Genomic DNA, 14,447 nt, shown 5'->3' with positions numbered 1-14,447 from the left:
TCCATCCCTTTCCCCATCTTCCTTCTTCTTAACATTTGAAAGTCTTCATATATTATGAAAGAAACATTAACATTAAAAGAGGAATATCATAAAAGTGCATTTGTTTGGAATATGGTAATCGAGACGACATTGTTTTCACAATAGCTGGGGTTCCTTAAGCTGGGTCCACACTTGTTGCATTTCTACGTATCGTATCATGTTTGCGTACCACCTAGTGTTACGATACGGTGCAACAGGGTATTGTACCCAGTTGTTGCGTATCCGCCTGCTGTATACGGATACGCAACGAGGGGGTACAATACCCTGTTGCACCGTATCGTATCACTAGGTGGTACGCAAACATGATACGATACGTGGAAATGCAACAAGTGTGGACCCGACCTTAGAGCGACTACGATTAACCAAGGTTACCAACAGAGGACAGTAAGGCAGCTCGCACACCGATGGGACCAGTTGCATGAAACCGATCGCAATGGATGCCTACACTCTGTGAAAGCAGTATTATCTGTACGTTTGCCCACTAGCAATCAAGTACCAGCATTTCTAAGATAACAAGTAAAGGGAAATTATATATTCATGTCCTTACAGTACACGGAATACTGCTTTCACATAGCATAGGCATCCGTTGCGATCGGTTTCATGCAACTGGTTGCGTCGGTGTGTGACCTTCCTAAGTGTGCATACGAACAAACCAATGGATATCCATCCTCTTATGGCTTGTCCACATCTGCATCCAAACATGTCGCAAACATAGCAAACTCGACGAAGCAAATATATTTCTCTTCTTTGTGTTCACCGTATGTCTACGGTATGTGTGAACGCGCTCATATGTTGCTTCGTATATGTCACCAATATGTGACAGATACTAACGCCTATTAGCGACGTGTGTGGACGACACAGTTGCGTCGCACATGTCACTAACATGTGATAGACTTGAAACTGGTGCTACGTTTCGTCGGATGCATCGCTTATGTAACACGTGACAAACATAAGGAAATCATAATCTGATATGACCATATACCCTAACTACAGGACTCGGAACCCGGGGTAATAGGCCAAACTAACCCAGGTATAGTTTGGACCAGGCCAGAGTACACCCCGGGGGGATAAACAGTCCTAGGCCAAATTATACCTGGGGTATAAATTCACCTAGATCAGATTATAGCCCTCTGGTCCAAACTATACACCTCACTGATATTTACAAACAGATCAAACATTTGGCATAGAAAACAGCGTAGCCACGGGGACACATGCAGCAGCCCATACATGTGTACATTTATTAATTTGGGCAGTCTGTGGTCTTACATTTCAGTGACTAAGTTTTGGGATGAATTACCCATTGTCGAGAAACACTTCACCCTTAAATCTATCTAGCTTATCTGTAAAGAAATAGCAAATATGTACCAACTGTAAGACCATTTGTAAATTAGACTTAATTAGACATTTGATCCCCCTCTTGTGCCCATGGGAGTGTCCCACGTTCCTTTCTTCCTTCCGTTGATATTTGAACCTTACCTCGCCCCCACGTTCTCATTTCCCACTGTTATATTCTGTTTGTATGTACCTGGACGACCCGTTATCCAGAAAGAGCCAAGATGAGAGGGAGGGAGGGTGGTGAATGGGAGTGGAGTGGGTGGAGATGAAATTTGTGGGAGTGGAATTATGCCTTTTGACTTTCGCTACCTCCCTTGTAAGGAGGAAAATGCCTTCGGTATATGTATGTATCTGTGTATCCTCTAACTATACATTTGTGCACTGACGACATAATACAGGAAACCTATCTGCTTCGGTTGCTTTTTCTTCAAAGTGGTTCAACTTGCATCTCTAGAACACGCGTCTTCAGTGTTTTTATTGCATATGTATGTGCATATATATATATATATATTTGTGTGTGTGTGTGTGTGTGTGTGTGTGTGTGTGTGTGTGTGTGTGTGTGATATATATATATATATATATATACATATATATATATTTGTATCATGACATTTGGAAATAAACTCTCATACTGGGATTCGAACCCTTTTATAAGACGAAGACCGTACCATCACGCCACCATGACCCTACAAAATGAAACGATTAGTCCGTGAACTAAGTCATTCTGTTTTGTAAGCTCACGGTGGCGTGATGTTCCGGTATTCGTCTTATAAAAAACAAGCCGCTCAGGCGAGGGTTTGAATCCCAGTAGGAGAGTTTATTTCCATATATATATATATATATATATATATATATATATATGTTTGTATATATGTATCATTCATGCCTCTGTATTGAGGGGATTTAGAACGCACATCTGAGTTGAAAGCTTCGTCGTCTTCTTAGCACGCACACGCACAATCCCACATACACAGGTCTCTTCGTCACCACCAGCAATGCTTAACTGCTCAGTCCTTGTCGAGAGCTTGGGTGCCAGACACCATACCCACCGTCCTCCTTCAAATCCTCCTCCTCCTCTCCCCTCTTCCTCGTCCTCCTCCGATTCCAGTCCTCTTCCTTGTCCTCCTCCTCTTCCTCCGACTCCTGTCTTCCTTCTTGTCATCCCACTCCTCGCACTCCTCCGACTCCCAGTCCTCTTCCTTCTCCTCGTCCTCCTTCACCTCTTCCTCCTCCTCTTCTTCGTCCTCCTCCATCTCCTTGGTCTCCTCTTTCTCCTCGTCCTCTTCCGTCTCCTCGGTCCCCTCCTCCTTGTCCTCCTCCGTCTCCTTGAACTCCTCCTTCTCCTCGTCCTCTTCCATCTCCTTGGTCTCCTCCTCCTCGTCCTCCTCTGTCTCCTTGGTCCCCTTCTCCTTGTCCTCCTCCGTCTCCTTGATCTCCTCTTCCTCGTTCCTCTTCCATCTCCTTGGCCTCCTCCTCGTCGTCCACCTCCGTCTCCTTAGCTCCCCTTATTCTTCCTCTTCTTCCTGCACCTGCTCTTCATCGTCCTCCAATTCCCCGGCCTTTACCCTTTCTCTCCACATTCTTTCTCCTCTACTTTCTTTTCCTCCTCCTCCTCCTCCTCCTCCACCTTCTCTTACTCTGCCTCTTCGCCTTCTCCCCCAACTAATCCTCGTCCTCCTTCGCCTCCTCCTCCTTCTCCTCTTTTCTTTTCCTCCTCTTCCCCTCTTCTTTTCCCCTCACCCTCTTCCTCTTCCCCTCCTCCCCTCCTGCCTCTTCCATCTCCTCCTCGTACCTCTCCTAATCCACTCTTCATAATTCTACTCTTCATCCTGATCCTATCACTTCTTATCTTTCAATTTTAGCTCTCTTGCCACCATCACTTTCAGTTCCTTTCTCTCCTTAATTACTGGTTTTAATTCTGTTAATTGTTCCTTCTATATCATATTTCTTCATTCACTTTCAACATTCCTTCACTTTCTTTTCATCATTGTATTAATGTAAGTCGCTCATCTGTAGGCCCCATGCCTACTTAGTCAAGTACCACTTAATATAAGTTGCTCGTAGGATATTTAAAACGGTCTAATTATTTTCTTGTTTCTTCACTACTTCTACAACTTAGTTTGATTAAGTACACCAGAGGACTCCCACCTGGGATCCCCAATCCACTCACCAAGCAGTCTGTTCCGACGTCACTAATTCATCCAATAACTTTGACCGTTACAAATAAAAGCCTCCCCTTAAGGGCGTGACTTTTCTTCCATGTACCAATAATTTTTCTCCTCCACCCTATTCTCCAATCAGAAAGACTGTTACACTGTCTCAAACAATACTGCTTACGCAAGCAATCTTGGACACGAAGCTGAGTGGCTTAGTGTTTACATTTCGTCATATCAGCGCCAATATCGATATCCTAGCTTGTGTTTACAAACTTTAGACGGTGAGCGAGATTATACAACTCTGCAACTCCGTCGCGGCTCTTGTTTTCAAAACATCTAACTTGTAAAGTTAATTTCTCGCCGCCTACCCCTCTATCTACCTACTTGTCCACTACTTTCATCTACCAGCCTCTTGCATTCATTAAACATGTGGTTTCACTGTATGTAATAATCAAATATGTTCATAGCAGTGCAATAAGCCAGGTGGTTTGACTCCATACAATACGTAGTCAAAGGTGTACAAACGAGAGGCCTGAGCTCTGCATTTACTATATGTGATGTTATGGGCCGCGCAGCAGGCCAGTGGATACCATTTCGAACTCATGACCAGGTGGTCGTGAGTTCGATTCCCGGGACCCGCTGTGGGCTTTCCGCAACTAACAGGGCATAGCCCTAGCAGAGGTTTCTTAATTCCCACAAACGAGGTAGTACTATACGTACAAATAGGTGTAATATGTTCGATGGTTTTACAAATGCAGCACTTACTCTTTAGCATAATGCCGGTATAAATGGCCACAGTATACCCCCATCCAGACTATACCCGGTGTTAAATCCGTTAAAAAACAATTTTTATATATGTATGTAATCGATTATTCACAATAAAATGAAACAAGTCTATTTTTCGAAACATATAAGTACTGCATGGCTCCTAGAGGGGTTTAGTCTGGCCTAGATTAATTTGTACCCCAGCTTTAATTTGGCCTAGGACAGTTGGTCCCCCAGGGGGTATACTATGGCCTGGTTAATACTATATCCGGGTTTATTCTGGGCAGGGGTTAGTCACTAGGTTGACCCTACTGGACATCGTGTAAAACAGGCAGGAAGCGACCAAGGGGGGAAGCGGAAGTGTCAAACGAAGGTGGAGAAGGAGGGAGGTGGGTCGGTCAGTCCGTCGGTCCGTCCGTCTGAAATATAGACTGACCACCTTTGGGAGAGTGTCCGGACAGGTGTACTCGTTTCTTGAGGAAATATAAAAATAATAATAATAGAAGAAAAAAAAATAGTGGACCAAGGCCGGGCAGTTGTATATGATCATTGGGGAACCTGGCCTAACCTAACCTAACCGATGGAGGAAAAGTGAGTGACGAAAGGAAGGAAACAACAGGAGTTGAACACAACGATGGAGGTTACTAAAAGAGAAGGATCAGGACGTGTGTGGAGGAAGAAGAGACTGGGGGGAGGATCTGAGAGAGGAATGAGAGTCAAGGGAAAGAAAGATGCAATGGAGGGAGGAAAAGGTGGATGGGGAGACAATAACATTGACTAAAAGTGTAAATCAAATGAAAGAAAAGAAGTGTGAGAAGAGGGAAGCAAATTACGGGGCGAGAAAGGAGGGAGGGAGGGGGGGAGAGAAGTGAGAGGGAGGGGGGAGAGAGGAAAGGAGAAGAGAGAAGACAAGATGGACAAAAACTGAAATAGATCGAAGCAGATGAAGTCTAGAAAGGGAAGGAAGAAATTGGACGAAAGCAAAATAATAAATAAAAAATAAAAAAAATAAAATAAAAAAGGGAGTGAAAAATAAGAATAGAAAACGGGAGTAGCCGAAAAGGAAAAAAAAAAAAAAGACGGGGAAACGACAAAGTGTGACAGTAACGGAGAGAGCAATATACGAGTAGTGGAGGGAGGGAGAGAGGGACAGTGGGGTAAATGACTAGATAATAGTATACAATACTCACGAACATCCTCTACTCGCATTCATCCCTACCAGTACAACTGACTGCACGGCAACGGACGGAATTTAGCAGCATCCATTCCAAAGTTACACTCGTTCACGCCCGGATTTAGTCTGTCTGTCTGTCTGTCTGTTTGTCTGTCGGAAGGAAGGAAGGAAGGGTAGTAAATGGTGGGATGAAGATGTGAAGGCGTTTCTAGAAGAAAAGAAGCAAGCGTGTGTGGATTGGTTACATGGTCATTTTTTCATCCAACTTCATTCTCAGTTTCTCAGGCTGTCCCTAGTCTCTGATGTCAACAAAAACATAATCCACATACTTAACGTAACTATTTGGCACGTGTATTGATTGGGCCAATAAAACTCCTAACTGCCTACCTGTGCTAACCCCGTCAGTCTGACCGTATAATTTCCCTCGAAGAGTATTTCAAAGGGGTTTCTTTATTACATAATCTTAATATCTGTACTAGGAATGAGCACGGAACTTTAGCACGCGATACGGTTTCATGTTCGTATTATCCCTGAAGAATGCTCGTTGGCCGATCGGGCTAGACCATCGGTACTTGCGACTGAGGTCGAGCTGATGGTTCTTCGAGCCCTACCACCGGCGAGTTGAGCCAAGGGTTTGTTACATTAAATTATACTCTAAAAAGTTCTCTGTACAGGCTACCGTCTTAGCCTCCTGATATGGGAAAGGGGAGTTTTGCGTCGTTAAACCGAAGCATCATGTACTGTGAAACATAATCTGGATGGCTTCGTCTACAGAAATACTGGAGAATATATTGGCACTGTGTCTAGGGATGTTAAATACCCTGAAGGAAAGTATTCTTGTGTGTGTTTATAGATTCAAAGGTGAAGCAGGAGATCCGATTTGGGATGCCATGGGTGATCATTTAATTTCTTTGACTAGTTGATATGTTGAAAAGTGGGTCTGTAAAAGGATTGGTTTTATATTGTTTCCAGGTTTATGGATACTTAGGACTGAAGAAGACTCCATTGTTTGCTAAAGGTGGGATTCTTTCCCAACCACCACGAATATGTCGTCAACACATCTGCAGTACGTGCAAGGCCTAAGCTGGTGGTCTTGAAGTATTTGGTTTAACAGGCTGCACATGCAGAATTCTGCCAAAGTACACCTCACGTTCAACCCGTTGTAACATCTTCTATTTGGTATTGCAATTACCCTGTTGGGTTTTCAAATGGTGCTTCCGTCGAGCAGACGGCAATGACAAGCTTCAAGATGTTCGCTGGAATTTTAGGAGGGATCAACTCTGGGAGGGGGTAGACATTATCAATAATACTATCTACCGTAGGAGGAATTGGGACATTTGTAAATGAGAACTGTACATTGAGGGATGTTATAATTCCTTGGAGTGATGTGCAGTGGAGGATGTCTAAAAGCTCATCGATACATTCTGATAAGTATTTCTTAGGTATCCAAGGTGTGATTAAGCTATTAAGTTGTTTGGCTAGGCAGTACGTAGGGGTGTTACCTGTGATGTGATCGGTGGGAGTAGCTTTGTAGGTTTGTGTCATGTTACTCTAGATGTAGCCTGGAGAAAATGCACCGGTAATGGGGTGGAAGGATATATAGATGGTTTATTACAGCGTTTTTGTCTATAATGACTTAAACCTTTGTGTATATATATATATATATATATATATATATATATATATATATATATATATATATATATTTTTTTTTTTTTTTTTTTTTTTTTTTTTTTAGCCAGGTAGGATATTTTCTTGCAGGCAGACGAGGTTAAAAGCTATTGAAGATTCATTTTTGATTATCTTCTTGCGTATAGTCTCTATACGACGAATATTTGACTTATCATTTTCTGTAAGTCTGTTTAGGAGATCTCTTATATTGGCCGACGTTTCGGAACTCTCTTGTTCCATCTTCTAGGGCGATTTGTTGTGTCAAGTTCTAGTCTATAAAATTTGGGAGAGAGGCTCCCACGGGCTTTAGGTGTGAGCCCGTTTGGTGGGTGATTGTACATACGAGTGTGTGTGGGCCCAGCCACACACACTCATACATTCACAAGATGTGCACACGTATAAGAATGCGCATGCACATCTCCGTGAATGCACCCTTCTCAATATAACTGTATATGATGGTAGGTGGTGACATCTTGGTGTATATAATGTAAGAAAGGGGGGGGGTGATCCAATGTATGAGTGTGTGTGACCTTGGCCACACACACTCATACATACATTAGATGTGCATACGTATGCAATATACGTATGCACATCACCATGAATACACCCTTCCGGACAATAAGCATATATATTGAAATTAAAGGAGGGGGTGATTCAATGTATGAGCGTGTGTGGCCTTGGTCACACACACTCATACATACATTAGATGTGCATACGTATGCAATATACGTATGCACATCGCCATGAATTCACCCTTCCGAACAGAGACATGTATATATAATAATTAAAGGGGGGGCTGACACTCCACCAGCCGACGCAGTTCAAACGGACTTAAGTGGCTGCATAGGCGGCGCACAAGACCCTCAGATGTTGTCGGAGGCCCTCTCCTCAGAAAAGCAGTTGCGGGGCAATGTTTGAGGTAGTGGTCAAGGGTGGCTTCAGGGTGGCGGCAATGATGGCATCTTCTTTCTTCTGATGTGGGGTTGGTCTTGATTTGCCAGAAACAACGGTCCTCCAGCCGCAGACGGAAGAGCAGAGTTTCCACTTTTCTAGGTGTGGAGCGAGGAAGTACAAGGGGCTCGTAGTCTGTGACTGCCCTGTACCACCTCGCCCTCTCTGACACCTCTGCCTCCAGTCTGTGCTCGAGGAACCGTTGTACCTGGTTAAGAGCCCTGGTGCGTAGGCGCAACTGATTTCTGCTGAGAGGGACGACAACATCGACTTCAGGTCTTTTGCGCGCCGCTTCTGCTGCGGCGTCGGCTAACTCATTACCTGGGACACCTACGTGGCTTGGCACCCAGTTGAGCGTAACACTCCTGCCTTGCTGATGCAGCTTCAGCAGGAGTGCTAGGATGGAGGTCAGTAGGCGTACATTGTCGCTGGGCTGTATCGATTCTAAGCTGCCTAGCAAAGACTGTGAGTCAGTGTGGATCACCACAGGACCAGCTAAAGATATTAGAGCATGCTCTAACGCTCCTTGGACCGCTATGGCCTCAGCTTGGAGAGTGGACGCATGATCAGATACTCTCCTGCCGTAGGTCAAACCATCCGTCATAAAAGCAGCCCCCGCACTGCGAGGCCTGTTGGGGTCTACGGAGCCATCCGTGTAATAGACCGCCGTTCCAGGTCTCGACAGTGCGCGGACGCCTTGTAGGGCCTGCGCTCGTACTCTTTCCTGGTCACATAACTTCTTCTTACTGGGAAGCTTTGTGACAACGAAAGTTGCAGGTATCGACAGCCATGGTGGTGGGGGCTTGAACTCTGGATGTGGAGAGTCCCTACCTTTCTCAAGGAGAGTGCTGGTGAGCTTGAAGGAGTCCAGGATCCCTGCCGCCTGTGCCAGCCAGGTATCGGAGTGGATAAAAGTACCCAACCGTCCCAGAGCTGTCACAAGGCTCTGACTCAGCTCAGTTATCCTGGGGCTCTGGACCAACTTGGCAAGAAAGTCGACCTCCAGCCTTCTGACCCGTGATGTTAATGAAGGCAACGAAGCCTCCATTCGGAGGTTAACGATCTTAGTCCAAGGTTGAGCTCCTAGGATAATCCTTGCTGCGGCATTTTGGCAAGGCTCCAGGTCTTCAAGCTTGGCAGTCGCCACATTTATGAGAGCTGGGGCAGCGTAGTCCACCAGACTGCGGACTGCGTGCACATAGAATGTGCGAAGGACCCGATGCGTGGCACCGAGTGCCTTCCCCGTCATTGCTCTCATAACTGAGAGGGAACTTACCTATCTCAAGGAGAGACTGAAGGCAAGAACCACAGTTATGTGTCAAGTTTTCTGTGTAGATTATATATATATGATGTACGGATCATGGACACTGTGTCGAGGAAAATTTGGATGCGAGTGAAAACAACGCACGCTCATTGGCTACCATTCACCAATGAGCATCCAAATTTTCCTCGACACAGTGTCCATGATCCGTACATCATATATATATAATCTACACAGAAAACTTGACACAACAGACTTATGATCATCATCAAGAGATAATTCAGACACCACCGAGGACGGACATACTCGCTCCCAACGTGAACCACGAAGATTTCTCAACGCCGTTACCCGAGCTAAGGGCATTCTCTTCGCCTTCTCACTCTGACGGTTTTATGCCTCATAACCCCCCTTTCGACTGTGCATTGCCCTTGGGGTCTTAAAACTTGCGCAGTCGACTGGTGGGGGAGGGAACCCCCTTCCGGTCTCCCGCATTCTAGCGGACTCGGCATAGAATTCGATCCCCGGCGACCGAGCCATTCCAACTCTACCGATAGACACACGGGCACCAGCCAACGTAGCGCTTTCCCTTAACCTCCGTTAGGCCATTAGTAAATCGTGAGCACAGACCGTATCCCACAGCCCCCCACCCCCCCACCCCCAATACAATTTCCCTTACTTTCCTTTTCTTTCTATACACAACACTGACACACAAACTAACACACACACATTTTTTAAAGCCCAATAGCGCTTCGGCGCTATGGGCAGAATCAACATTAGAGAGATCCGGCCCACGGCCGGCCAAACCAAACGCCCTGTAATCTGGAAGCTATTGACCCAGCTGGAGATAGCTATCCAGAGACTCTTTACGAACGGCACTCAACATACGGCTACAGCAGAGGACAAGATAATCGAAGAACTGACCAAGAAGACAACGAAGACAGCATTTGCAAGAGAAGGACTGGACATTATTGACCCCCCGGAATTGGACGCCAAGAGAACACTGATAGTTAAACAAGTAGACGAACACATATACAATGAAGACCCGGAAACAATCAAACAAGAAATGGAACGACTTAACTCCTACATGAAAGTTGTAAACATCATCAAGATGCCCAACACGAAGACCATCATTAAAGTAAAGCTGGAAACAACGACAATGGTGACGACGAGCTTGAACAGAGGCATCCTAATATTCAGCTAGTCATTCCCCCCACATACACTAAGTCAAGAAACATATATACACTTACCACAATGCACACGCTGTTATGCTTATGACCACACACTCAAACATTGTCCTCAACCAACCACATACACCATATGCTCAAGCTGCTGCTCAAGAGACCACAGAAACAACAATTGTCACAACGCTCTCAAGAAGTGCATCGCCTGCGGCTTCAATCACCCTACGTACGCAGCTCGATGCCAAGTAAGAAAGGACTTGATAAAGAAGAAGATACAAGACAATAAAGTACAAAACACACACACACACTCCAACACTTCATATGCCAACGTAGCCACAGGAAACACTCCTCAGTCTTCCCCCACACCAACACCCAACCCTATAAACTTGAAACACCTCACTGACTGTCATAAACACAACAATCATACACGCCAACATTAATGAAGCAGCACAACCAGGAACATTCCAACAGACAATAGATGACTATTACAAAGCAAACGAACTCCCAACAATCATAATCCCACCCTCTGTCATGAAACCCACAGCAGTACTAAATATGATCAACAACACTACCCACCCCCAATCACAACCAGAATCAATGGAAACTGAAGAACAGAGAAACAAAAGACCACACAACACAGAACATACATCAGTAACAGAACAACCCACAAAGTCAAATAAAACAGACCACAACACAGACACAATTCAAATAATAATACTCAACACAACAAAAATGACAGACGAAGAAATACATCAAAACGTACACACACTCCTACAAAACAAAAAGATCAAATACATTTACACCAAGGAAATGCCTGAGGAAACTGTAGACACTTTGATAACACAAAACCTAATTGACCTGACCAAAGCCCCTATACAAAGACTGACAGAAACAGCATACAGAAAAACACAACAGGGATACTACGACATTCGTAAATACAAACCAACAGACACACCTCACTGGACAGTCAACAGCCAATAAACCAAGCAAACATGGACACAATACACATAATACAACACAACGTACAACACTGGACATTCCACAGAAGAAACCAATTAAGCAACCACTACCTAACACAAACACCAGACATTATATTACTCAACTCTATAGGGAGACACACAGTTAAAATATTCAACTACAACACACACACACTAAACACGTACAATGAAGACAACGCAGGAATAGCCATAGCCATAAAACAAAATATAAAATACAAACTATTAGACGACTTTGACGAAGACATGTTAGCCATAGAAATACACACAAACAAAGGACCCATAATCATAGCCACAACATACCTCCCACCACGAAGACCATACCTACCAACACAAGACATACTGAAAATCACACAGAAACCACAACCAACATACATCATAGGAGACTTTAATGCAGAACATAAAACACTAAAACACACATACAATAATCACGTAGGTAAAAACATACACCAACTAATAACACAGAACCACCTCACCTTCCTAGGCCCAGACTTCTCAACATGCATTTCACACTTCGGAACAAGCAACCCAGACATGATATTCACCAACCGACACCACCACCTCACATACAGAATACACCCAGGCGACATAACCTCATCAGATCACATACCACTACATTTCACACTTTCCACCACAGCAATCACAATTCCCACACCACCTAGACTACTATACAAAGAAGCAGACTGGAAGAAATTTAAAACAATACTTGAAACAATAACAGAAGAATACAACACAGAAACACAAATCAACACAAACACACAAATAAAGGACACAAAATACATAGACGACAAAATAGAAAACTGGTACAAATTGATACACAACGCAATCACACAGAGTGTACCTACAACACACCACAAACAACTACCCATCCCCAAAACATCTAAAACTTTAAAACAATTAATATGGAAGGCAAACAACATAAAAAACAAAGCCATAATAGAAAACAACTGGACTCCACACACAACACAAACAATTAAACAATTACAAGCACAAATACTAGAGGAACACAAAACAAACTACGAAGAGACATGGAACAAATTAATATCAAACATTAAATTCAACCCCAAAAAACCACAAGACTTCTGGAACACAATAAAGAAACTACAAGGATCTAACACTAACACTTCACCATACATAATACATAACAACGACAAACTACACGACGCCAAAGACAAAGAAAACGCATTCAGACAGGTATGGCAAAACATTTTTCAAATCACACCAGAAGAAAACACACAATTTGACACAAATCACGAAACCAAAATTCTCACACACATAACACAACACTACCACCAAACACAACCTTACGGAAACATAGACTTAGACAGACTAGACACTGACAACTACACCGGACAACCCATACAACTAGAAGACGTTAAAAACATAATCAAACACACCAAAAACAAAGCTCCAGGACAATCAGGCATAACGAAACAAATACTTGCACACCTACCAAACATAACAATACAACTACTCACAGACATATACAACGAAACACTAAGCCTAGGATACTTTCCACAAAAATTCAAAAACTCAATTATCACATTCATACCAAAACAAAACAAAGACACCACACAAATACAAAACTACAGACCTATATCACTACTAGAAACACCGGGGAAAATATATGAAAGACTAATCACAAACAGACTCATGGCACACTTACACGAACACGACATGCTAAACCCTAACCAACATGAATTCACACCTGGCAAAGGAACACACACAGCACTCGCCATCATATATGAAACAATCGCAGACACACAAAGACATAAACATGCATGCAACATAATATCACGCGAAATATCCAAGGCCTTTGACAAAGTATGCCAAGAAGGCCTTAAATACAAAATACTTCAAACACACCTTCCAGACACCATCACGAAAACACTGTGTAGCTTCCTAGACAACAGAACAGCAAAAATCAAAATAAACCACTACATAGGACCATCCTTCCCTCTCCACAGCGGAGTTCCACAAGGAAGCGTTCTCTCCCCAACACTATTCAACTTATACACATCAGACATACCACCACCTTCACACGGAAGCTACACTATACAATACGCAGACGACGTCACACAGGTAATCACATACCCTAACACAACAGGAAAACACATGCTTGCCAGGAAGACAGAACACGAAATCAACAAAATTAACACATACGAAAAACAATGGAAAATATCTACAAACACAAACAAATTCCAATTACTAGCCATCTCAACACGCCAACCACCACCAATAAAAATAAACAACAACATAATACCATACAATAAACAAGCACACATCCTAGGCCTCACCATCAACACACAGGGAATAAAACATCACATCAAAAACAGAATACAAATCACAAACAACACACTCAATAGACTTAGACGCTTCAGAGGACTCACAACAAAAACACAAATAAAACTCTACAAAACACTAGCACGACCACAACTAGAATACCCCCCAATAATCACAGTCACAAGCACACACACACACATCAAACAAATGCAAACATTACAAAACAAAACATTAAGAAAAATATTCAAACATAAACCACCATACCTAGAAACACAAGAACAACTTCATGAAACAGCAAACATAGAAACAATACACTCAAGACTAATAAGACTGAATAGTAAAGCTTGGAATAACATACTAACAAACAATATGATACCACCACCTCCATAATCATCAAAACGAACACAAGATCACAAAAACTGGCCCAGAATTAAAACCATTTTAGGATAAAAACCAATCCTCCCGCCAAAACCGCGGCCACTAGCTAATAAAAAAAAAAAAAAAAAAAAGGGGATGTTACGTATATAGATTTAACGTAGAATAAAAATTAAAAACATCGTATAAGGCACATTGCCCCACAAAAACACACATATCCACAGGATATGTGTGCAATAATTAAGACATCATAATAGTTAT

General features: G+C 43.2%; 1 protein-coding gene across 1 annotated transcript in view; it reads right to left on the bottom strand.

Moving 5' to 3' along the window:
- The window catches only part of LOC143028364 (major facilitator superfamily domain-containing protein 6-B-like), a 58,076-nt gene extending 55,693 nt beyond the window's left edge, over positions 1 to 2,383 (bottom strand). The window contains exon 1 of the mRNA XM_076190330.1: positions 2,289 to 2,383. The gene's annotated coding sequence lies outside the window, so the exon portion shown is untranslated. The remainder of the gene's footprint in view (positions 1 to 2,288) is intronic.
- Positions 2,384 to 14,447: the final 12,064 nt, after the last annotated feature.

The sequence above is a fragment of the Oratosquilla oratoria genome, chromosome 9 (assembly GCF_046742065.1).
Source record: "Oratosquilla oratoria isolate Oo_2021 chromosome 9, ASM4674206v1, whole genome shotgun sequence".
Taxonomy (NCBI): domain Eukaryota; kingdom Metazoa; phylum Arthropoda; class Malacostraca; order Stomatopoda; family Squillidae; genus Oratosquilla; species Oratosquilla oratoria.
The sequence above is the reverse complement of the archived record's forward strand: the minus strand, read 5'-3'. Positions and strand labels throughout refer to the sequence as shown.